The 26,884-nt window shown below is 51.0% G+C and overlaps 1 protein-coding gene across 1 annotated transcript in view; it reads right to left on the bottom strand.

The window, feature by feature from the left end:
* STS (steroid sulfatase) overlaps nucleotides 1–15,659 on the bottom strand; it is a 124,722-nt gene extending 109,063 nt beyond the window's left edge. The window contains exon 1 of the mRNA XM_004768287.3: nucleotides 14,942–15,659. The gene's annotated coding sequence lies outside the window, so the exon portion shown is untranslated. The remainder of the gene's footprint in view (nucleotides 1–14,941) is intronic.
* Between the last annotated feature and the right edge of the window lie 11,225 nt (nucleotides 15,660–26,884).

Raw genomic sequence — 26,884 nt, 5'->3', positions numbered from 1 at the left:
TTGCTCACAGGTACTGGGCCACTGAGTGGTGTCTGACTTACGAGGGCGGTTTGGTTTATCAACTTCCAAGTGCAGGTTTTACAAAGTGATGTAGAGGCAGATTCATAATTACTCGCTTTCGGTGTAAAATTATTAATTGTGGGTGGCCGGGGGTGAATTTATAGCACACGCCAGCTCTCTCAGGTGAAGACTGTTATAAATGACCTAATACCTGAGGCGCACCCCCAGCCCTTAAAAGCACAGCGTCATTCATTCAATGAATGAACCGGCATTTACAACCTGATGCAAACTCAGGGCACTGAGTCTGGAGACCCACACAGGCTGGGTCCTGCTCAAGGTTGCAGGTAGAGCAGCTCAAAGCCCAGCAGGACCCCACACCTCGACTATCCACCCTTCCCCCCGCGGTGCCTTGGCCACTCATGACAGCAGAGAGTGACTCCTCTGCTACCTTATGCTCACCAAGAACAGATTTTATCCAGTGGAAGCACTGACGTCTCCTGCTTCCTCCCCCGCTGGGTTTAGAAACCAGAGACCCCGGGTTGGGATGTCCGTGCCATCCGTGGAAATAGGGAGGAAAGCAGAGGTCAATGGCTGGAAGGAGCGAACTCTTGAGAAGTTTTTCAGAAAAGGAAGAGAGAGGACCAAGGTTTGACAGAAAGGAATGTGATCAGAGGCAATAATAGCAGGGAGGGGAAAACCAACAGACTCAGATGCCCCAGCCAGGTGATGCCCTCGCCAGGTGGTGTCCCAACCAGGTGATGCCCCAGCTGCACCTGCCGGGGGCATGCAGATTAGGAAAACTGGCCTTCGCTGAGGTCCTCATTGGGCTGAGGCCCTCACTGGGGCTCCAACAAAATCTCTCTCCCTCCCCCAAAGTAAGCTCCATTAAAAATCATAAAAGACAAAGACCCAAAGACAAGGTCACTGAACAGAGTTAGTTCTTTTTAGCACTGATGCTCTAGTAGCTAAAAATAAATAAATAAATAAATAAATAAATAAATAAATTTTTTTATGATGTCCCACAATGACGAGCATTGTCATTTGAAAGGTTTTTGCATGGTTAGAGTGAATCCATTTACAGTAAACCTTTGTCTCTCTTTGCATCCATAGATGTCCCTGAATGGGCTCAAGAACCCTGACCCGAGGAAAATGTCTCTTTTGTCTAAGATCAATGCAGGAAGAGACGGCAGAAAAAGTGAACTTTGGCACTACCTGTCCGTGGACACACAGGTATTACTTACCCAATAATTTCCTTTTAGCAAGCAATGGCGGTAGGTTGTTCATGGACTCCTGGACGCATAAATAGCTAAGTGACAGACTCACGGAAAACTAATCAAGGTCTATTCTAATTTTTATTTATTTATGTGCGAGACAGTGCGTGTGCGTGCCCACCCGCTGGGCGGCATGGGGAGAGAGAGAACCTCAGGCAGACTCCACACTGAGCACAGAGCCTGACACAGGGCTCGATCTCACGCCCCCGAGATCACGACTGGAGCCTTAAACAAGAGTCAGACCTTTAACTGACTGAGCCACCCTGGTGCCCCAAGGTCTATTTTTACAACAACCTACCTCAATGAAACCCAATGATGGCCACACCCTGATCCCTACAAATAGGTGAATGTCACCTTACATAGCAAGAGGGACTTGGCAAGCGTGATAAAGGTAAGGACCTTGAGATGGGGAGATGGTCTTGGATGATCTCAGTCCAATATCTTTCATAAAGACTGAAGTCTTTATGAAAAGGGAGGTGGTTGGAGCAGACTCAGAGAAGGGGACATGAGAAGGGAAATAACAGGCTGCAGGAAACAAGGAAGGGGTTTCGAGCTACGAACGCAGGTGTCTCCTGGAAGCTGGGAAAGACCAGGAAACAGCATCTCCCTTGGAGAAGGTGCCAACACCTTGATTATAGGATTTCTGACCTAAACATAGCAAACGCCCAGGCTTCCCTAGGTCTGATGCAGTGGGAGTGCTGTTCTGTCCAAGGGCGTGGAAATTCAATCAAGGTAGACCACAGAGCACCAAGGGAGTATTTTGACCAGTGCCTTTCGGGGTTTTGGTCTTCCTGACCTTCTACGGGGAAGGGAAGCCATTCATTTCATGATGGTCTCCGTCTTCCCTGACCTCACATGCATTGCCTTTCAAGGTCTGGGTTTGTGGCCATCGTGCATCCTGCTTTCTTTAACTCCCCGTGCTGGGCCCTTTGTGACTTTGTGATTTTAATGGCAGACAATGCTGTTTGAGTACTTCCTAACACGGGAGTCATTCTGTTTCAGAGTCCCCGGCCAGGAGAGAACATCTATATTTTTCTCTAAATGACTCTAAGCCCCAGGGCACAAGCCGAACAAAGTACGTTGGTCATTGACGATTACAGATTTTCAAGGAGAATGGTCACTTCTTGCCGAGGATACCATCGCTTGCGCTTCATCAACCGATTCCTCCGTGTTTATCACGGCCAATTTCAGCACAGTATTTCATCGGCAGCATGAAGTTTGCAGAAAGAAAAGGGTTTACCACATATTCAGCTTTTCGCTGGGCAGGACTCCACTCCTGCTGAAGTCCACTCGCTGAAGTCTCAGGTCACCAACAGATCAGGCTTCTCTGCCAATTTTGTGATGCTTCGGTAACAACTCATTACTCACTGTCCGGATCAGGCCTGCAGCTCGACTGCCCCCAGTCACATCATCCTGGCTTTTTGCTCTTGAAAATCCCCCAGCACGTTCCCATGTCCAGATTGAAAGTCTTGGGTTTTATTCACAATGGTGCCGTTGGCCTACACCCAGTGCCTTTCCCCCACCCTTATTATTAACTGTGCATTTTGAGAAAACCGTGCATCTGTTAAGACGACAGTAGTCGGAGATGTACAAGTCACGGAGGTCTCATTGATGGGTGCCTTGGTTAGCTTGAGGGAAAATCAGTCTGAAGGACCCGAGAGCAGGAAGGAACGCCAGACACATTTCCTTGGGAAATAACGAGAGAGAGAAGGAGAAACCAGGAACAGCAGCAGAAGAGGGGTTATGCGATTTCACGGAAAGGCTGACGAGGGCACACATTCCGAGCAGGGTCACAGAGACACGCAGCACGTAGACCTTTCATTTCCTCATGCCTGAGCGACTGAGTTCTGGGTCTTTCTCCGACAATGATCATAGGTTCATGCCATCGAGTGATGTTTCAACAGCCCAAGGGCAACATTCCTGTGCCGTGGGTTCAAAGAAATCGGAGGAAAGCTAGAGAAATGTGCCTCTGAGAACAGCTGCTCAGACAGGGAATGGTAGTGGGGCTGGGGAAGTGGGCACGGAGCGTCTCTCTGGGGTGATGAGCATGTTCTTAAACTGACCTCAGGAGCTTACGTGACTTGGTGCCCTGATAAAGAACCACTGAATCGTACACGTGGGTGAATTAAAATGATAGGGAAAATGTGCCACCACCCCTGTAGGCACCCATTTCACCAAGTAAAAGAAAAATAAGAAGACAGTGCATTTGTTAAAACAAATACATCTGTTGAGATGAGCGGTCGTCCTCATGGGCCCCGTGAATGGCCCAGGAGTTGGATGTTGTCCAATTCTTACTCTCTTTCTGCTACATGTGAATGTGCAGACAGGACTGCACATTGTCCCGATGTCTCTGGAGGTCTACAGTCCTGCATCTCACCTGGTTTAGGAGACCTAGTCTTGGAAGGACCTCACCTGCTTTAGGAGACCTGGTCTTGCAAGGATCTCACCTGCTTTAGGAGACCTAGTCTTGCAAGGAGAATCTGATGGATACTGTTGCCCTGATCGCTTCGCCTGCCTCTTACAACGGATGCTCCCACACACACCGTCTAGTTTGGTCTTCGCAGCGTGCGGGTGAAGGTGCAAAGGGTCTGCGCAGTGCACCTGCAAGTTGAGTGGGCAGCTTCCTAAGACACCAGCAGGAGAGGAAGCAGCTGGGAGATACCACCATTTGGAAAGAGCTCCACCAGGGTCTCCTGCAGGCACCACAGCTGGGCCAGAGAACCAACATGGTGGGGAGAGGCCAAGGTCTGAGTAGAGAAGTCACCAAGGTGTGAGCAGAGAAACAGAAAAGCAAAGCGTGTGACACACAGAGTAGATGACAGGGATGAGGGAGCAGGAGGCTGGCTGAGGACAAAGCAAAAGCTGGCACCCTGCACCCCCTCTCCACCCGCTCCTCTAGGTAATGTGTGTGACATTCCTCAGGCACCCCTGACCGCCGTAAGCGGAAAAACAAATAGTTAACTTGCAGAAATCACAATCCTACTAGACAGGAGCCTCCCTTGGTTTACAGAGGTCCTAGAGATTTACAACAAAAATGTTACCTTATCAATAGCACAATTTTCAGAGGCAAATCACTCAGTTCCTCAAGCCCTAAGGTCACCCTCCCCTCCATAAACAAAACTGAAGGAGGCTAAGTAGAAAGAAATGTAAATATAGTTACATCTCTTCTGAACCTAAATCTCACTAACAAAGACGCTTGATAGCAGGAATGTGACATCCCACCAGGAACCTCTCCACTATCTTGATGTTAATGTGGGGGGGGGGGAGACAACACTGATCAAGCCTCAAGGCCTCCTATCCCGCACTATGTAGGCCCTCTTTAGCATCTGAAAGTTCTGTTGAAACCTCTCTTCCCCTCACCTTCCTCCAACCGCAGGGTACATAACCTGCCATCCCTCACAACCCGGGGCAGCCGCTCTTCCTGCCCACGGGTCCTGTCCCCGTGCTTTCATAAACCACCATTTTGCACCAAAGATGTCTCAAGAATTCTTTCCTGGTCATCGGCTCCGGACCTCAGCCCACCGAACCTCGCCTAGGTTCTAGAACTTCATCAGCAGGATCCAGAAATGAGGCAACGGTCCAGGCAAGTGGCTCAGGCCCACCTTCAGCAAAGTGTGCGGCTTCTGGGAGGCGTTCTAACTCTGAGCAGCCGTGGGCGGCAGGGCCATGGCTGCTTAAAGGGACTACAGACGTCTGGGGGCAGGCGGGTGCTGTTCATTCCTCCTCTTCCAAAGACAGGCACCTGATGCTCTCACAGTTCGTGGAAAGCCCAAAGTCATGTTATTTTTATTTTTAATTATTTTTATGAACATAGAATGTATTATTAGCCCCAGGGGTACAGGTCTGTAAATCGTCAGACTTACATACTTTACAGCACTCACCATAGCACAAACCCTCCTCAATGTCCGTCCCCCAGCCACCCCAAAGTCACAGTTTTTAGGGAGACATCCAAAGGAAGAACAACATCTCCCAGATGATAGCCTGGTCATGGTAGAAGTTCTTTAATCAACGCGTAGTTTTATTATCAAAAGGCTGTCAGAACTGTCCATTTTCTCCGGTCCAATTTACTGAAGTTCGATTCTTCCTCTGTCACACATCGGAAAGGGACCAAGAGCCCTCTTTCTAAACACGCTTCCTAGGAGTGTGGCAATGACCCGTCAGCTGTGGCTTCCAACCACCCTGAGAGAAATGCTGCTCCAGGATCTCTGTTCTTGTAACCCGCCGGGTAAAGGCAGCGGTAGGGATCCTTGCCAGAAACGAGATGTGTTTCCCGTGTGAGATGATGATGTCTGTGAGCCCATGACAAAGCATGTGCCATAGGAAAAACCCTCTCGGGGGAGGACCCCTGCACGAGGACGCTACGGGCCTGTTTAAAAAAAAAGTGGGGGGACGATCCTAATTCTATGAATATAGTAAATAATGATTGGCCGCCCTGCAAGGTATTACTGAATGTTGGTAGAAAAATAGAAAAAGGCCACACAAAATGATTCCAAGTATCCTTAACATCCAGCTATCACAGATCGAAACGATGTTCGCCTCCCCACCTTCGGTCAGCCCTTCAACCAAGTCGAAATAATTATACTCCACGTGTTATTTTATACACAAGGTTCGTTCGGTCTAAAAGATGCAAACATGAAATGCACGACTTCAACGAGTATCGCAGGACTAGCGCTTCCGTTGGAAAACCCTGCATGGCAGGTACGTCCGAGGGCAGCTGGGACCGTGGGGGCTTTCCATGCTTCTTTACAGAAAGCCCCAGGAGTCACCAGTATTGATCCCCACAGTGGATCCCATCAGATCTGTAATTAGGTTCCCGTGGACATGCCGCATACCGCACCGTACCGTGAGCTGTTTCATGGCCTAATTACTGGCTGGGCAGTGGCCAGGAGCACTATTTGCTGAGGATAATTTGTAATTAGTCACTCAGCCACTTCTCGGCTATTATGTCTAATAAAATCCCTCATCTCCTCATTTGTCAGCGGGATGCAGCTGTATCAAAGGCGAGGAGACGGGCGTCAGAGTGCATGTCAGTGAGGACAGTGAGCCCAAACCTAACGGCCCCCAGGAACGGGGAGCTTGAATATTCTTACGGTGATGGTGCTCTGTCCTCAGAACCTCTGGCTCTGTCCCCAAAGGCGGGGGTGACACGCTGCGGCGGGAGGGGTGTGACATCAGAAGAAAGGTGACCCAGCTTGGAGAACTGGCAGGTGGGCAGTGGGTTGCGGCTCACCCTGTTGGCTCCTGGTTCCATGGCTGATTCGACTTTCCTACTCACCATCATGGAAACGCAGCACCGTCCCGGAAGGCCAGCCCGCTATGGGACTGGGCATGGCCCTCATGGATTTTTAAGCCTGGGAAGGTGGTCCGAACTGTGGCCGCAGTGGCATGGGTCTGGATGGTCCACCTAGACCCCCGGGCCTGTGTGAGGCTGCTATGTCCCTTCATGAGCTAGGAAGCATGCAGTCAGTCCTGCCCATCGGTGGCTGTCTCCTGGGACTCCCTGTCCCATTCATGACTCCTTGGCCCCCGCCCTCTAATAAGCCACAGGGCAGACAGAAACAAGTCTGAGCAGTGCTCGTAATAAATGCTGAGGGTTTGCCAGTGGCCCATTCACAGCTGAACGCAAGCCTCCTCAACACAAGTTCAGACAGGAAACACTGTAATTCTGCCTCCTGGGGCTGCTCAGCACAACAGACCAGATTCTCTGGGAGGAGGACCTGGACACGGAACAGCTATGCAAAGCTGCGGTGGACACCAGCACGGGGATAGCTCAGAGTCACGCACACCCACCAGGGGACCTGCCGATTCTGCTTCCGAGTGGACACCTCTGGCCACTGAATGTGGGATCAGAAATGGGCAACTGTACACCCACGTGCAAACATCACTATGCACAGCAGCCAAAAGCTACAAACCAACCTTCCGTGCACAGATCAATGCAGAGACTTAATACAATGTATCCATACAGGACTATGATTCAGCCATCAAGTGCAACAAAATATCGATACCTCTCCAGCACAGATGAACCTACAACGCCAGGTGCGTGCTCCCGCAGAAGCCAGTCCCCAAAGCCCACATAGCAGGAGGCTCGGTTTCTGCTGAATGTCCAGAATTTCCAAACGCTCAGAGACGGAAGCGATATCTGTGGTCACCAAGGGCTGAGAGGAGTGGGGCTGGGGTTTGGGGGAATGATTTATGAAGTATCAGAACTAGATAGAAAGCGGATGAATGCAGGAACTGTCCCCGAGTTCCGCTCTTTACCATGCTTAATTGTACATTCTGTGACTTTCACCCCAATAAAAAAAGCCTTGAAGATGTACTGAAGCTGAAGCTTATTTAAAAGAAAAAGCAGGGTACCTGGATGGCTCAGTGGGTTAAAGCCTCTGCCTTCGGCTCAGGTCATGATCCCAGGGTCCTGGGATCGAGCCCCACATTGGGCTCTCTGCTCAGCGATGAGCCTGCTTCCCTTCCTCTCTCTCTCTGCCTGCCTCTCTGCCTGCTTCTGATCTGGGCCAAATAAATTAAAAAAAAAAATTAAAAAGAGAAAAGAAAAACCATATCCACCCTGCCTTCTGCTATCAATTCTGATCGTGTGAATTTACATCCACAAATTGAGACGTGCACAAAGGCTGAACCCCTAGTGTGAGTGCGGGTAGGGTTCTAGGGTACAGCAGGTGGGGTTGGGAGACCCCCCTCCCCCCTCCCTGACTGAGCCTATATTCCAATGAACATACAAGGCAAGGACAGATGGATGACAAGGGGTGACACCGGGGTGGGGGGTGTTCACATAAGAATTCCTAATCAGTGAGAAAGCCTGGGCCCGTGCATGGCCCCATGAGATGGTGTGTAAGCTCCCAGGCTCACCGTGCCAGATGCTGGGGGGTCCCCTGCACTAAAGGAGAGCCACGGGGAGTCCACAGACACCTCATCAAGCCTGCCCCCACAGAAGGGTGCTACCTGATCACTGCACCTTTTCAGACGGCCCAACAGCCCCCAGGCATGATCCTGAGCAGGATGGGGACAGCTCTGTGATGGGCAAGAACAGATGCCGGCATTACACCGTGAAATAGCCCACCATGCATCGGGCCCTCCATCCTCCAACAAACATATGTTCATCCTCCAATGAACATAAATGATGTTAACATGAGCTAATGGCCACCAGTACCGACAACCTTGGCACAGACGTCTCCAAATGTGTGCTGGTTAACTAGCTCATTTGGTTCCTGGAGCACGTTTTTCCTCACGCTGTTTAGGTTTCCAGCTCCAGACACACCTCCCCTTCCCCGTTGAGGACAGAATTCTAAGATAGCCTCTCTGCTTCCAGCCCCGGGTACCCACACTTTTGTGAGACCTTCTCCTCTTGAGAGACCCGTGATGTCCTCCGAACCAACAGGATATGACAAAAGCAAAGGACGTTGCCTGTGTGATGGAGTTCTCTGACCGGCTGACTCTATGCTAGCCAAAAGGGACTTTATCGTGGGTGGAGCTGGCGTAATCAGACGAGTTGCTGAAAGCAGATTCCAAAATAGAGACCTTTTCCTGCAGGCCTTGATGAAACACTCATGGTGTGAAATGCCTACAGGGACCCACCGTCCCTGGGAACTAAGGGCTTCCATCCTATAATCACAAGGAACTAGACAGGCCAACGCCCTGAGCGAGGGGCTTGGAGGAGGATCTCAAGGTCCAGCCAACACAATCCCAGGCAAAGCTTTGATGCAGCCTTGTAAGACCCTGAGCAGAGGACCCAGATAAACCGTGTCCACACACCTGACCTACAGCTGATACCATGACACAATCAGGGAGCAGTATTGTGAGCCATGACATTTGGGAGAATTTGCTGGGCCACCATGGAAATTAACCACGACAGTAATTTGCGTCCAAAGTATGTGCAAAATCGTGATAATACCACAGAGTTTAACCAGGATGCAACACCAGCTGTGCTCAGATCCAGTAGTCAGCCGCCATCGGCAACCAGAATGGACAGCTACGGCTCGTGTCAATCAGCCTTACAAAAATCCAGCCTGAAATCCCGCAGCTCTTCCTCTGGTTCTGTGACCTTCCCACACACGCAACTAGAAAATCCCTTACTATCTATAAAATAGAACAGAATTCTGCCATAAAATGGAACGAAGTCCTGAGACCTGCTACCGTATGGATGAACCCCAAAAATGAGATGTGGCAGGGGACAAGGCACGGTGTAGGACTTTGTTTACAGGGAATGTCCTTGATGAGCAAATACACAGTCATTTGCGATTACCAAGCCCTGTGGGCAGAAGGAATGGGGTCCTGGGGAATGACTTAGCCAGGTCTAGAAGCGGAATGAACTCAATGCCTCTGAGCTACGTCTTTACAATGGTTATTTGTGTGCTATGTGAATTTCACCCAATTAAAAAAAAAAATTAACAAGAGATACCAAAGCTGAAGCTTATGATGGGGCGGCCACATGAGTTCCTAACTTGCAACCTAAGACCTCCTGAGTCACGTACCCAACTCTAGACAGCTGCCATTATAACCTTCTTGATGAATGCACTTGTCCCTTGGACTACTTTGCAACCTGAAGGTGTCCAGCAGTCCACCGCACGGTGAGGACTGTCGTGAGTCATCCCCGTGACATGTGAATTACTTGATATGGCCCAGAATGTCCAGGAAGCAGAAGGCTTCTGACACCCCCTGGATGAGTCGTGCATGTCGCGTGTGACAATATAGTGGGGGCAGAAAGTCTCTTGACTGTGACGCATCTATAGAACATGGGGGACTCCTGGGTTCTCGGTGGGTGAAGCGTCTGCCTTCAGCTCAGGTCATGATCCCGGGGTCCAGGGATCAAGTCACACATTGGGCTCTCTGCTCAGCAAGGAGCCTCTTCTCCTTCTCCCTTGGCCTCTCCCCGCCGTCTTCTGCTCTCTCTCTCACGCTCACTCTCCTTCTCTTTCAAATAAATAAATGGGTCTGTTTTTCATACCTGTAAAAGAGGGTTCACCAGCCAGTACATTGTCTGAAATGTCGAGAGACCCCCTCGCCCAATGGACAGAGTGCCATTGGCATCTCCGAGACAGAGTCCAAGGTTGCAGCTGAACACCCCACAACGTGCAAAACCCACCCATAAGACAGAACCACCCAACCCTGCATATGGACGGTGCCCAGCCTGAGAAAGCCTGATCTAGACGTCCACAGGCTCGCCAAACAGCACCGACTTCCTCACTAACTGAAAACGGACTTGGGATTTGTGCTGAACGCAATCAAACATCTGGCCTTTCAAAAGTCAAGACCCACTGTTGAGGGAGTATGCCAGCCTTGGGATCCCAGGCAGGGCCATCGGGACCCCACAAGGTCTTTGCTCCTAGGTATGCGGCTTAGGGAGGAGGGTCAGAAGCTGCTTCTCATTGGGCATGCCGACCAAAAGACAAGGAAGGTTGGTCCCACTTTTCTGGCCGAATATAGGTTTCTGACTACTCCCACTTTACCACAAAACCTGCAGAGTTTACAGAAAACCATGAGTTTTGAAGTAGTAGACGTCACTCCTAAAGGGATATTCTAAATGGGGGAAAAGAAAAGAAGAAACCACCAGGTACAACCATCCTCAGACGGTTCAAAGTCAGCGCAAGCTCAAAACGAACCGTTCCCTGCTTACGACGAGAAACCCAGCTCCACCGTCTCAAAACGCAACCTTTTGGGGTCAACTGGGTTTCAGAATTCAAAAAAAAAAATTTTTTTTGGTTCTTTTAGAAGGTAATTAAAACAACTTTTTAAATCAATTTATGAAAAACATGCAGAGACTGTTGCAAAACGGAGCTGTCCCCAGGAACGGTCTTTGACCCAGCACGGCTATTTTCTATACAACTGTACTCATCCTATTATACCTCTTTAGCATTCCAAGAAACAGATATTTACGTAACTTCGTGAGGTGGTGGATGTTAAGGAAACTTCCCGTGGTGATCACTTTGCAATATGTATCAAGTCCTCATGATATGTATCAAATCAAGTGTATATATCTGTATACGTATATATGTGTACACACATATATATACACACATGTATACATCTATATTAAATCATGTATATATAAATATACATACATATTTCTAAACTGATGAGACATACATATATACAGATATACATATATTTTCTAAACCGACGAGACACTGGAGGTCAATTATAAGTCAGTAAAACTGACACATCTGTACAAGTCTATTCCAGGTTTATTGACCGTCAGGTATCTATGCCAGCTTTGCTGACCTATAATTGATGAAATGACACGTTAAGTTTGAGGCACACAGCGTAATGAGTGACTGTTTGCATTCCGAGGGATGAATAAACAGTGCTCAGCTTCATGGCTTTATATACCGCTGAGGCGGAACTGCCCAAAATAAGCCACCCCAAAAATCATGTTGTCCAATCCTTTTCTTTCCTTTGTTCCTCTTGGTTATGCACAAAGAGCTGCGGATCTCTAATGCAGAAGGGAGCACTTGGAGAGGAGTCTTGGGGCACCTGGGGGCCTCAGTGGGTTACACGTAAGACTTTAGCTCAGGTCATGATCCCGGGGTCCTGGGATCCAGCCCCGCATCGGGCTCCCTGCTCAGCGTGGAGTCTCCTCCGCCCTCTGCCCCTCCCCCCAACTCATGCTGTGTCTCTCGCAAATAAATAAATAAAGACTTTAAAAAAAAAAAAAAGAATTTTAAAAAAGGAAGAGTCAAGTCAAGACGCCAGACAGCGGGGAAGGCTGTCCATGACGAAAGGGATGTGGGCTCAGCCCCCTGACCTTGTGGAACCTTGTACTTCCCTTGCCACACAGGGGGCAACTGGGGACACAGGAAACCCGTGCCCAAGAGTGACCCAGGTCAGACCAGCTGGGACAACCTCCAGCACCACCAGCGCGCTTTCTGGAAGCCCGGCAAACAGCTGAGAAGAGGTGACAAGGCTGAACTCCACGCCCCCAACTCCGCGGCCCTACACGGGGTGTGTGTGTGTGGTGGGGTGGGGGGGGCGGCTTCTTCTCTCCGGGCAACCCTTGGAATGTCTGCAGACCGTTTCGCAGGTGGCTGCGTGCTGGGACATCTACTGAGTAGTGTCCACATCCTACAAACCCATCTCAAGTCCCTACAGCAACAAAGCTTCCAGGGCTGGGGCAAATGAATCACTTGTCACCGAGGACATCCCAGTCCTGCGTCCATCTCCGGGCGAGGCCTCCCCCCGGTCCCGAAACCGCTCCGAGGAACCCCCGACCCCGTCCGTCTCACCTCCGTGCTTCCCAAGTGGAAAGTCAAAGGTGCTACAGTGAATGTGCCCAGTGTGAGTCTCTGCCCTGAACCTCCTCCTCCTCGTCATCCTAAACACTTAATTATTATTGACATTGGCATCCGCACTATTTTCACGGAGTGTCTGCCTGGAGGGAAGACGGCTCTTGGGTTTCGTCACCGCAGAATCGTTCATTACCTGACTCCCAAGGGTGCCAGGTAAGGGCTTGTTGAGTCAGCGACCGAGTTTTACAGGGTTAATTTCCAAACAAGGCAGGAATTTTAATGAGAGGACAAGATACAAACAAAACAGTCGACCTGGAGAGTGGTCTGGAGAACACAGTCTTTGCATGTGCACCTGCAAACTTTGAATGTTTCCTTGAATCATTCTCTTTAAGGAACGCCTGACATTCACTGCTCGGTTTTAAGGGCAAGTGGAAGGAGCCCTTGTATCTTCGTTTTGTTTTGTTTCCTGCATGCACGGAAAGCCCTTACGTTTCTGGATGGCGACATCATCCGCTGTTAGGTTATAATCTTGTTATAAACGAAAACGGGGCAGTTTCGCAGTTGGCCAGTATTAATGTCCCGGCAGACACCAGTTCCTGGAGATGACCTGTCAGCTACTGTCTCATGTTGGCTGAGATGCAGGGCGCCTATCGTAAATGACCATAAAACAGAATCATGGCTCCACTGCAGTTTCACCAATTTTTAGGGACACCATCCCCAAAGACAATTTATTTTTCTCATCCCCTCCAACTCGGTCCTCAAGGGTCAGCTCAGAGGAGGGAATCCATGAACACGTGAAAGACATCCCGGGCACAGTCAGCTGAACGTCCCACTCTTGATTTTGGCTCAGGTCATGGGATGGAGTCCGGGGTCGGGCTCCGGGCTCACCGGGGAGTCGGCCGGAGACTCTTCCCTTCTGTTCCTCCCCACCGTCTCCCTCTCTCCTTCTCTCCCTCTCAAATAAATAAATCTTAAAAGAAAAAATGTGGGTACCCAGATAAGAAGCAAGCACGCACTTGACATCTTAATTAACTAGGATCGTTCACTTGAAGGATAGGGAGATAGCACGATAGATAGCACAGAGGGTTCATCCGGGAGGGATTATTCACGTGCCTTGGCATCTCTCTTTGCAAAACCAACCAACCTCCCACCCGTTTGGCAGGCTCGGGATTGCTACATTATGTATGCCGTGCATGACAAAGGTCACAGTCTCCCGGATGCTTCTCTCCTGGAAGCGATACACATCTTCAGAACAAAGAGTGGTCCATTTCTGAGTCACGGAACAGCCCTTGCCGAACCCTGCCCCTTTGTGAAGACAGCCTCCACGGCCCAACCCCGTGTCCAACACTGCAGGGAGAAACCCCAGCGTGCTCTGCTGAGCCACAAATCTGCCAACTGAGATCACTCGAGTTCTGCATCAGGGGTTCCTGACAGATCTCGGACCTGTACACTTAAAGTGAAAAATACATATTTCCAAAAAATTTATTTTTTTCAAGATTTTATTTATTCATTTGATGGAGACAGAGCGAGCGAGTGCAGCAGAGGGAGAGCGAGAAGCAGACGCCCACACCCCCAACAGCAGCAGGGAGCTCGAGGAGAGACTCGATCCCAGGACCCTGGGATCAGGACCTGAGCCGAAGACAGACGCTTAACCAACCGAGTCACCCAGGCATCCCCAGATAGTCCAAAAAAACTCAAAAAGTTAAGAAAAGAGAACTGCCATGAATTCTGTCTCGAATTTACACCTTAGGAAAAGCATGAGCCGGAAGCTTAGGATAATAGCAACATTTCCTGGCGGACGCTTGACGCAGAAACGTGTGTTCGTTCTGTCTAACTGGGAAGCACTGCTCCTAATATTTCGATACATAAAGTTAATTCAATTTCCCTTCTAAGTAAACTATAGCACAAAACGCATCTCTGTATTTGCTCATTTCCTCTTGGGTTTCTTGCCTCTGGGCTCGCTCTTGTTCTCTGTATGCAGTGTGTGTTTTCCCACTACCACGTTAATCCAGAACACAAGAAAGACTGGCAATCGCTTTCTTCCCCCGAAAAAGACCTCGCTATTTCAGGGCAAAGGAACCGATGAAAACAGATGAATTTCTTGTAGGTGGTTCTACTATTTTTTTTGTTTGTTTGTTTTTATGTTTTTTGTTTTTTAAATGTCACGCAACAGGTAGCAAGGTACACACTTTCATTCTTCCCCCAGAAGATCCCTGAACACACAATCTCCCGCAGCTAAGACACTCGATAAAACTTCTTGAATTAACTCTCTCCCTGCAAGCTGTTCCACTGTTGCAGAACGAGGCAGCAAAAGAAACTCGGATTTCATCTGAACCAGGAACACCAGTCTGAGTATACCCCGGTCGCCGTTGGCAGAACACTTATCTCAACATCTCAGCGGCAGAGAAGCAACGACAAAAAGTTAACCCAACTCACCAGCTCCTACGGGGCTTTCCGCCAGGGTGTTCGCCAGGAGAGTCAGACAGGATACCCTCCCTCCAAAGATCTCACACAGCTTTTCAAGGAGGCGTGCTGGACAGCACCCAGCCCAAAGCTCCCGGGGCGTGAATAATAATGATGAGACAGCCCGGCCAGCTCCCACGGAGCTCACCTCCTCGGCCATGGAGTCATCACAGGCTGATTGGCGAATCCATCATAAAAAAGTTATTTAAGTGATTGGATGCGTCCACTTGGTCTTTCCTCACGCCTTGCATGGTTAACTTCTACATCAGAGGGAACGTGCGCTTCCTGAACCGAGCGTGGTGATCACAAGGTCGCGATCAGTCCACACAAGACGGGTGTCAGCTTCCAGTGCTCCACTGCAACCTTTGCTCACCTGTCAGCTTGCTCAGTTGGTGTGGGGGGGCGGGGGAACAACACAAAAAAACAACAAACACGGGACATGCAATGAGCATTGGCTGTGCACGCCAAAATGTCCACATCAGTGTGTACAGAGAACAGAGCAGGTGTTGGTGCAGAATGGGGGCAGGGAGAGACGGGCGACAGGTGCTGACGTGCTGTATTCTAGCCTGGGGGCGCGGCTGACTGACTGAGGTGGGGGGGGGAGTTTTGAATGCCCTGCGGCTAGGCTGCGGCCCAGGAGCCCTCCCAGCCTGTCTGTTAGGTGACTTACGCCTACCTACCCAGCACCCAGGGCCCTGAGGAATTCCTTCTTGTCAACACCGAGGCTTAGGCGGTGAGCAAGGACACGGCGCAGCTCCGTGGGCGGCAAGCGAGCAGGCACGCCCTCCATCCACCCGGAGGACATGCACGGGGAGTCTCTGCTCCCAGGGGCAGGGCCAGGAATCACCCCCCTGGGGGGAAAACCACAAACTTCCTGGGTTTTTCTCTTTTCATATTTCCCCTCATGTCCCCCCCGTCGTGTTTCATTGAGAAAAAAAGAAACAAAGGTAAAACCACACTGCGTCTCCCTTTTCTTTAGTCCACATCTATAAATAAAACAGTGCTCATTTTTAATGATTTTGTGTGCCTCCGGCGGCTGGTAAGCATCCAAATAATTAATATGTAACATACTGGTGCCAACGTATTTCATATTTGTAACAGTAACCTCAGATGCTGGGGCATCAAAACCTAAAGAAATATTTTATCCTCAACGAGGAGGACCGAGGCGTCATCACAAGGGGATCTTCTGGGATCGCTATAAAACCTACCTCTTGAAGAGATGTTTTATAAGTTCGTGGGCCAGATTCTAGCATGCCCCAGGATGCCTCCAGCCTCTGACCGCCATTACGCTCGGAATGCAACATCTAGGGCTATTCTGAAACAGCTGGAATTCCTGGGTATATCCCCCCACCAGCAACAGCGTCGTTTTGGTAGTCTCGGGAGGGTTGCATTGGGGAGAGGAGCTTCTAGCTTTCTCCTTCATGGCCCAGCCCAGTCTTATCAGGCGCCCGCCCCTGGTGCCCAGAGATGCACAATCAGATCTTTATAAAGAGTCTCACCGCACCCTCCTCTCCGGGCTAAGGAACAGCCAGGAGCTCAGCATCCTTGAGGTGTGGGCAGGACGCAGGGCAAAGAAACCCTTCACAACCCCTCCCGTCTCCTTCCGCACCCCTGCTATAGGGCCGCCGAACCCACAGGGATCCAGGCTACCTACATCAAAGATTCCCCCCGGCTTTATTTCTTTGCCCCTCTCCCAATGCTTTCAACCTAGCATCTTAGTATGATAAATATCCCCCCAAAATGATTAATCTTAGAAAGAGCAAGGAGGACTTGGAGGCAGACGGATAGGAATTCAGCTCTGAGTCTCGTACTGGCTCGCTGTGGGGCCTCAGAAAAGCACTTACGCTCCGCGAGCACCAGCCCGCTCTTTTGCGGGGAAGGCAGAACGCTGTGTTCCAGGGAAGCATACGGATTAGGGACCACAGGCCAGGACATGATGCCTTGCTGTTCAGCAGGCCCTCACTGTTGGAAAATTTTAGTGTATGGAAGCGAAAATATTTCACTCGATGGAACCACGTAAACCCCTCTCCTTTGGGGTCATGAAAAGAAGAGGGTTTGTTTTATGAATTCCTGTGGGTACTTAAGAAAGTTGTTCAGTGTTGAACATAGCTGGTGTCTGACAGCCCTCGAAGGGGACTGACCATCAGCGGCATCACACAGGAACCCTCAAGCCAAAACCGGGTACGCCTTCTCACCCCGGACTCTACAGAGAAAGAGCCCTCCGGCGAGAATGCTGCCGGAAAATCCTCGACTCCCACAGAACTAGGCTGCGAGGCAGTCATTCAGGGATCAGCAAGCAAAGACTCAAGACTCATGGTCATGAGGGCCTTGAATCAAGGAAGAAACATCTCAATGCAAATCAGGCAACTGGACCAGCCACATGGCGCTCACAGAAGGGTTCTAGCCTTAGCCGTGTGGGGAGGAGAGGGCGTGGGGCCGGACTCCATGATCTACAGCGACCCAGCACTCTAGCTGCCGTGTACCTCTCTGTACATCCAGGAGGAGCCTGGCTCTTCTCTAGCAAACCACCCACCCCGCTCAGAAACCCTAGAAATGCTTAACCATCTCTCGTCTCGAGACCTTCCCTGGCGATCACAGTGAATCTTCTTGGGCAGCCAAGAAACCCACATGGGGAAAGCCCCCCCACCACCATGCAGTTGGTACGTTAACACGGACGGGCACCGAACAAAGACGGCAGATGGAAATTTCCGAGCGGTTTTGGGGTAGGGGCTTTCGGTCAGGTATGGTTTTCGATCACCATGCACTTCTCACCGCTCACAAGCACTGTGTGCAAACGACACCCCGCTTTTTGATATAATGCATTCTGGGGTGTGAAGCTGCATCACTAAACCCATAACGAACTCAGGGTGTATCACCTTCCCCTAAATGGCCCTGTGGTCCACCCCGGGAGGAAGGTCTCACAGGAACTGACTGCATCTCAGACTCCTGGCCAGTAGTTGAAAGGGCACCGGAAAACGGACCGGCAATACACGCTTCTCAGATGTTACCCCTTGTGCGTTAAATATAGTGGCCGCTGACGGACATATCCCATGGACGTCTGTCCACAGAAGAACCAGACACATTTATGATACATCTTTGACCCACCCATTCGCGTAAACTATTACACAATTCTCGGATCTGTATAATTACACATATACACACCCACACACAATATATGGAGAAAACTTCCCTCTGAGGGTTCTTAAGGCCACCAACTCATCTATTTACACACATGATGCACGTGTGTACACGGAAATCACTGCTGAAATGAGTAGTGACACCTGCTCACGGGTTTTTGAAAACCACAGATGCACATATCATTTACACAGAAGATATGACCCAAGTGTGTGTTTATGGAAGATAGATTTTATATATATGTTCTCAAGTTTCTTTTGTGAAAATTTTTAAAAATACGTTATTTATTTATTTGACAGAGAGAGATCACAAGTAGGCAGAGAGGCAGGCAGAGAGAGAGGAAGGGAAGCAGATTCGCTGCTGAGCAGAGAGCCTGATGTGGGGCTCAATCCTAGGACCCTGGGACCATGACCTGAACTGAAGGCAGAGGCTTTAACCCACTAAGCCACCCAGGCACCCCATTCTTGTTTATTTTTTTGCTGGTGGTCTCCACATTATTTTTTTCTCTATTTTTTTTTTTTTTTGTACAAATGAATGTATCTGATCTAACTAGTGATCTAACACTAGTTATATATTAGGCTTCTGGTTTCGACTGCTCAGCAGGGATCCTGCTTCTCCCTCTCTCAGTCGCCCTGCTCGTGCTTTCCCTCTCTTTAATAAATAAATAAAATCGTTGAAAAAAATTACAAAGTATATAGAAAAATATAAAAACAGACAGTGCTGCTTGTCGGTTCCTTTCGAGGAATCAAGACCAAATTGAGCTTCACTCCGCCTTGCTCCTTGTGAGGTGTGTGGCCCGAGGCGAAGCAGTTAACCTCTCTCAAGCTCCATTAGCTCATTTATACATAAGAATAATTACACAGCCTCCCCAGCGAGGTTGTTGACCCGGTTGATAAATCCCCAGCGAGGTTGTTGACACGGTTGATAAAGCAGGGGGCGTGTCCTACTCATTGGAGCGCTGGCGGCTTTTACTGGAGTCCTGACGCAAGGGAAAGCCAACTTTAACCACAAACACCAAATCACTCTTTCCTGCGGACGCCCGACACGGGTCCTGCATCCACAGTTCCAAGAACTGAGCGGGGCTCCCTGCGTCGTGCCTAAATGGCCATGTGGCATCGAAGGCTTTCCGACAAACCCGCGGTTTCATCAGAGCAGCGCTGGGCAAGGTGTGTGCTCTGTGGGCTGAGGCTGGGCTCCGACTGTGCCCACGGGGAGGAGATTCAGGACATGGGGCCCTGGGTGCCACCACTCCTGTGAACGGGGGACGAGCTGGAAAAAAGCAAGCCGCCGACACCCCCGGGCATGTCTGCCACAGACACAGCGACACCCAACAGGTCCCAGAAGGAGGGCCCTCTGCCAGGGGGTTTAGCCAGACCTCAAAAATCAAGAGGGAAAGAATGAAAATGAGAGGGAGCCTGGGACGGAGACACGGAGGACAGGAGACCTCGCTGGGGGCCACGTATCCCGGTGACAAACAGGGCTCCTACCAGTGGGGGCACCACGAACCTCAGGGACCTCCATCAGGCGTCCGTGGTCACGTCCAGTCACCAAAGGATCCGAAGGGGAGACAGACAACTCTAGACGTCGCACCTCAATGCCCCCAGTTTTCGAGCGTTTCTCCTCCAGACACGGAATCACAGATGGCCGCGACCTACTCAGCTGCCAACACTACATGCGTTCTTCCTCACCGGGGAATGCTATAAAGCTCAAGCCAGAAGTAACCATTCTGTGTCGTTCACTTGAATCTCGATCGCGCTTTTATCATGGACGTTTCTTTCAGCTCTTTATGCATCTTGTGAGGGTTGGTTTAAAATTAAAACAACTTGTGAATACACTTAACCCTAAAACGTACGTTTGCGTTAACCTGAAATCAAAGGAAACAGTCGAGGGCACGGACGCCATCCCCACCCCCGTGTATCTCCCCCAAGTTATGGGGAAAGCAGGTCAGGACGCATGACCACGCCCCGTGGAGATCACCCACCAGTGTCCATGCACATAATATATACGGGTAAGGCCAAACTTGTTTCCCACCCTTTTACGTAACAAGAATCACCAGCAGAGGTTTTCATATGCCCCCGTATCCCAACGGAATGAGTACCCAGCACAGCCCAGGCAGGGAACATAGGCCCAGGCCACCTGGGCACCTGGGTGCTTCGGTGGGTCCGCATGGGGTCTGATGTTCTGTGCGTCTGGCAAGAGCTCCCATGATGCTGCCCCGTGGACTTGTGCTGTCTCTCACGGTCCTCAAGATTGTACTCTGATAGGAAAGATCAAAAATAATGACCCTCTCCGCAAAACATCTACCAGTCCTAGAGGGAAAACGCGGTGAGCAGCAAGTTCGGCTGTTTGTGTACATCCGGCTTCCTTTCCGGGTTGTCTGACCTTGCGGGGAAATGAGGGGAGAGTGGTGAATACTTCCAAGGTCTCCCAAGCAAAGAGCTACTAAGCTCCTTCCAGACCAGTGACAGGTGGGAAGAAACAGAAGCAACATGAATCGCAGTTAGTGATAACTTCAGGGTCCGATCAGATGCCCCTTCCCCGTGTCCTCAGGGGAAGTCCCACTTGCATACCCACATGAGCCTGAACACAGTGCAGACACCATCTCCTTAGCGTGGAGGGCGCGGTCAAGGCCTCAAAAGCACCCATGGCTGGAGCAGACCCAGTCCACCTGTACCCAGTCACAGAGAGCGTAGGTCCCTACCGCCCTTTCAGCACGCATGCACGCCACATGGGACCCGTAGGACCAGACGTGAAGGCAAAGACGGGGAAAGGCAGGTCCTGCAATGTGAGCACAGCACACCTGCAACTAGAGAAACAGACTCCAGTTCTCCGTGGAGCTGCATGGCCTCAGCAAGTTACAGTGGTCTCGCTCACCTGGGGTCTCTCAGGAGAATATTCGGGGGAAGGACACTGTTCTACAAGCATGGAAGGCCACACTGTCCCGAGCAGTGGTGGACGTACGGGTGCATGCGTGCATGGGTGGGTGGGTGGGTAGGTGGATGGATGGTTGGATGTGTGTATGGACAGGTGTATGTATGTATGGATGGATGGATGGACGGACGGATGTATGGATGGATGGACGGATGGATGGATGGGTAGACGGATGGATGGGTGGATGGATGGATGGTTGGATGGATAGATGGATGGATGGATGTGTGGATGGATGGATGGACGGACGGACGGATGGATGGACAGATGGATGGATGGTTGGATGGATGGATGGATGGATGGATGGGTGGACGGATAGATGGATGGATGGATGGACGGATGGGCAGGTACACTGATGGACGGATGGATGTTTGGATAGATGGTTGGACGGGTGGATGTATGTATGGATATGTGGATGGATGGATGGATGGATGGACGGGTGGGTAGGTGGATGGCGAGGTAGACACATATATACATATTCCCATCATAGAAGGTGCTACTGGCCTCTACCAGGTAGAGACTAGGGATACTGTTCAACATCCCACATTGCCCCGGATGGCCCCCACCACACAGCATTATTGTGTTAGTCTGCTATGGCCACCAAAACAAATTACCACAGGCCAGAAGTTCAAGATCCAGGCATGGGCAGAAATGGTTTCTCCTAAGGCCTCCTCTGTCTTGAGCATACAGAGACCATCTCTTCCCTGTGTCGTCACGTGATTGTCCCCCGTGTGAGTCTGTGTCCTAATCTCTTTTTACAAAGACACCCATTGCATTGGGTCAGGGCCCATTCCTCATTATTCATTTTATTACCTCTTTAAAGACCCCATTTCCAAATGCAGCCACGTTCTCAGGTTCTGGGGGTTGGGGCTTCCAATACATGAATTTCGGGAAACAAATTCAGTCCATGTCCGTGTTCTTGCCCAAATGCTGAACAGTGTGGAGGGAAGAGCCTGGACTAGAGGTGTGCAGGTGGGTAATTTCTGCACCTACTTTTTCTTTCTCGACCCACATGCCGAGGTCCATGGCGTCATCTGCAGTCTCTGTGAACGGTATGCTGTTCCGCTGTGAGGCATCATGCGTATGCCCACGTTGGAGGCAAGGCCGACCCACGTGGACACTGAGGTATGGAGGTCTGTAGCATAACCTGCCCGTCCCGTCCACAGAGGAATGTCTGCATGATCACTGACAGTGACATGTATGTCACTCATCAGTCCCCAACCACACCGTCCCCTTGCTTTAAAGTCCAGGAAAGATGAATCCTATCACCACTTTGCTACCTTGCTGAGACTGTGGGCTCAGTCCTAACCCATAATCTTCCTGTGCCTCACACTTGGGCACAGCCAAGGGAAGGCCGGCCGAGTGTCCTCTTGAGCCTGTGGCTGAAGGGTTCCTGGGGATGGAAGGCTTTCAGAGTGACACTGGTTCTGTCCTAGGCATGCTAGGATGACCTGGTCACGGCACACAGGGGACAAGGAACTAAGGCTGTGTGTTATGGAACCTGAAAATAACTCAATGGCGAAAGAAAAAGTAACCCGCTAAAATGGACTGAATGCCCCTCTCCCTGCGAAAACTCACAGGGCAGAGCCTTCATCCCCCGTTGGATGGGACGTGGAGGTAAGGCATTCAGGAGTATGACTGTGACACCAGTTCGTACGTGCGGATTTTCCCACAGCACGAAGCCACGTTCCTACACCAGCCCGAGTGTCCTGCAATTCAAGTCAGTCCTGACCCTTGTACCTGAAGCTGTGTCAGAGCCCCAGGTGCCAGGCTCGGTCTACAAGTCAGCTCCTCCCACCACCAGATGCCAACCGCAAGTTCAGATCGGCACCTGTGCTCTCGACCAAGCTACTACAGATCGGAGGTTCCCACCACCCCCTCCAGGGTTCCATTACTTTGCTGGAGTGTCTCGCCAAGCTCAGAGAAAGAGCTGATGTCCTGTTCACTGGACATGACAAAGGATAGAGAGCAACGTCCACATGAAACAGATGCAGAGGGCGAGGGACAGGGAAAAAGTGTGATGTTTTCGGGCAACACTCTCCAGGCACCTTCCAGTGCTCACCAGCCTATAGGATCTCTGAACCCCCGTTGTTTTCGGGTTGGCCATGAGCCACCATCTTTTTACTTGACCTCTACGTGCATGTCCATAAAGAATATGAATCTAAAGCCCCGGTATGAGATGTAACAATGTATCTATATACATGTATGCAAGTGAGATGTAACAATGTATCTATATACACGTATGCATGTGCACATATGAAAAGATACACATTCTTAATGGGCACCCTCTTTCTCGCCAGCATTATGTCTGAAGCCGCCCCCCTGCAGGATCTCCTGCTAGAGGAATGTCGACCCATGCAAGCAAGCAGCCCTTGGCGTTGGCAGAGCTCAGTAGGCTCTCCAAACAACCCACAAATCCTAACTACTTCTGCCACAAGCGACCTCCAGTGTCCCTCAGGGCTTGCCTGTACACATCCCTTAGAGACCCAGCCCGGCCACCAGCTGCTGCAGGGTTCCACACGGGCAGCCTGCAGGAAGGGCACCATACATCAGCCTCGTGCTCCCGGGCGCCAGGTCGGAGCGAGGGAAGGAAATGAAGGCTGCTCAGGCTGAACCCCAGAGCTGGGTGTGCTCCCGAAGATGGCTTGGGCAACAAGCAGCCTTCCAGATACAACACAGAAAGCAAACACAGGGGCGGAAGAACCAACCCAACCAGATAAAGAATGGCTAGGGCATGCACATCCTTTTGTCAGACGATGAATGGCACGTTGGAGTTTATTCATTGTGTGGGAATGGATTCTTCTTTCAAATGTGCACAATCCATTCTGAATGAATTTCTGATACCACTGTACCACACTTTACTCAAAGTCATCAAGACAGACAACTGGGAGGCTCAGTCGGTTAAGCAACCCCCTTTGGCTCAGGTCATGGTTCAAGAGTCATGCAACTAAGCCCCGCATCAGGCTCCCTACTCAGCGGAGAGCCTGCTTCTCCCTCTCCTGCTCCCCCTGCTTGGACGCACACCTTCTCTCTCCCTGCCAAATGAATATAATCTTAAAGAAAAAAAATAAATAAAGTTGTCGGGAAAAGTGAGCCATCATCCCACAGGGAAAACACAATTTTGCAAAAATAAATGGTAATCCGTGCAAGGAAATCCATCTTCCCTCTGCACAGACACACAGACTGTTAGAAGGATTAACAAGTTAAAGTGCCTCTAGTTACCTGCACAGAAACCACTTTCACTGTGAACACATTTTCAGTTTTTTTTCCCCCCCTAATCTAGATTATGACATAGAAAAGCATGATGGTTCTCACAGTTTGGTTTGCTTCTGTGTTTTTTTATTTTTTATTTATTTATTTTTTTAAAGAGGCATCTCCCATCATTCATAAGAGGTGTTTCTCAAGAGTATAGACATCAGGGATGCCTGGGTGGCTCAGTGGGTTAAGCCTCTGCCTTCAGCACAGGTCATGATCTCAGGGTCCTGGGATCGAGTCCGGCATCAGGCTCCTTGCTCAGCGGGGAGCCTGCTTCTTTCTCTGCCTCTGCCTGCCTCTCTGCCTGCTTGTGTGCACGCTCTCTCTCTCGCTGTCTCTGTCTCTCTGGCAAATAAATAAAACGATACAAAACAAGACTTTAAAAAAATGATGTGGAGCACGTTTTCACCTCTGTGGAGAGCACACGTCCACAAAACTGCCCCGTGGATCTCTTTCGCAATTCCAGGGAGGTTTTTGCCAGGTCCCGGAACTGGAGGGAAAATCCCTGCCTGGTACCTGTGTTCCTCTAAGTGAACAAGCTAGATTCTCTGCCAAGAGCCATGCCCAGAGCCACAATGGCTGGAACAGGGCAAGGAATTCACTCCAGATGTCTCTGCCCTCCTGTTGTGTAACCTTCGTCATCTGCATTTACGAGACGGCTTATTTTTGCAGCAAATCTGTAGAAATCCTGAAACTCCTTCTAAGGAGTCAACTATCCTTGCCTGACTTAGGGACCCACCAGAGACAGCTTCCAGGTTAACACCCCCCCCCCCCAGCTCTGAATGCTTAGTTCGGGCCCTGGAGGCTTGCTTTCCTCTTATCTAAGGAATCAACAGAGCTGTGATATTACAATGGGAGAGAAAAACATGCATTCCCCCAAGGGTTTCTAGAGACTTAGAAAATGTGGGAAGGAGAATTCTACAGACCCAACACTTGAGCATGGGACAGATAACCTCAGGCATCAAAACAAAGAAACAAAAACTTGGAGTCCCAGCAGGGAGGGAGCTGGGGTGACTATTGGAAGACAAAGTCTTCAGCCAAGGAATCAGATTAAAAGGTGGTCATTAGGGTAGGCGGGGGTTGGGATAACTGGGGTCATCACAGAGAGGAGAAACTGGGATGGGGAAATAGAATCACAGAGACAGCAGATGCTAGAAAGAGATAAGAAGGTCGTGCACCAGGCACGGAGAGAGCTCTGGACACAATCCAATGCTCACAGCCCCGGGGAGGCATTCACCCTGCTGCTGGCACCTTGTTCTCCAATTTCTGGCTTTTCCAGACCTGTTCCGGAACACACAAGCGGTTCCACCTAGTCTGTGGGCTTTTGTCGCAGCAATTCTAGCACACTGGGGTCACAGTCGCCTCACTATTCTGATGAACTATATTCTGTGAGTGAGGTCCAGCGTCCCCCCCCAAAAAAAATCACGCTTAGACTCTCTCCTAGCAAGAGCTCTGGAAAGACACGCACGGACCACGGATGTACTAATGCCTGATACTCAGAGCTTGACCTGCGTTGTCCCCTCTGACGCCCACACTTAACACACGAGGAAACTGAGGCACAGACGTTCCGCTGGCTCCGTCCAATCTGTCCCCAGGGCAGTTCCCTCCAGCGTCCCAGCACCCTGGGACCCTCACGTTTTAAGGCGTCTGGAACTTTCTGGCATCTGCTACTTTAAAGAGGTGATGCATAAACATGCACACGCGACATCAACCGACAGTAAACAAAAACAGGGTCACAGAGGCGTCAGGGCACGTTAATAATTCGGTTCAGGCCCCTTCCTACGCGATCTACCGGGGGGAAGGGGCGCTTAGGAAGAACGCGGCAGCCCCGGACGGCGCGGGACCAGCAGGTGCGCGGCTGCAGAGCCTCAGACCCGCTCGCCCCTGCGCATGCGCCTGGACCCGCGGGGCGGCGGGCGCGCGAAACTGAAAAGGAAACCGGCGAGGGTCCCGGGACCGCCGCTCCTGACTGCATGACCCGGCCACCTAGGCTCCCGGTGACCGGGCGGCTGTCGCTGATGCCATCCTGAGCGCCTTTCCAGGCCCCTAACCCTCAAACAGCCCCATGCACCGGCCCTTCTAGGTTTGCCCTCCTTTCTCACGCCCTTTCCAAACTCAGGTCCTGCACTGCCCGCAGGCCGGGAACTAGGCTCTGCGCGGCCCCGTGTGTCGGGGGTGCCCGTGTGCAAACTTGTGCCCCTTCGTGGTGCGTCCCGACCCCGCGGCGCGGGCTGAGCGGAACGTCCAAAAGTCGCCCGCGCGCGCAGGACGCGGCACGGAGAGCGGAGCGCGCGTGCGCGTGCGCGGTTCAGGGCGCGCACTAGACGAGCTTCCTCAGTCCGGTCGAAGCGCGCGTGCGCAGTGCGACTGCGGACCCGAAGGTGGGTCGCAAGCGCGCGTGCCCGACAGCGACTCACAGCGCGCACTCCAGGAGCTTCCACAGACACACCGAGGCGCGCGTGCGCAGTGCGACTCGGGAGCCGAAGGAGGTTGCAAGCGCGCGTGCACGAGAACGTCTCAGGGCGCGGAGGCGCGGAGGCTCGCGGAGCGCGTGCGCAGAGCGTCTCGGTGGGGGGGGCACCGGCGCGCAGCCCCGGA

The sequence above is a fragment of the Mustela putorius genome, unplaced genomic scaffold (assembly GCF_011764305.1).
Source record: "Mustela putorius furo isolate JIRA1106 unplaced genomic scaffold, ASM1176430v1.1 tig00003836_pilon_pilon_pilon, whole genome shotgun sequence".
NCBI lineage: Eukaryota > Metazoa > Chordata > Mammalia > Carnivora > Mustelidae > Mustela > Mustela putorius.
Note: the sequence above shows the minus strand (reverse complement) of the source record. Positions and strands in the feature narration are given on the sequence as shown.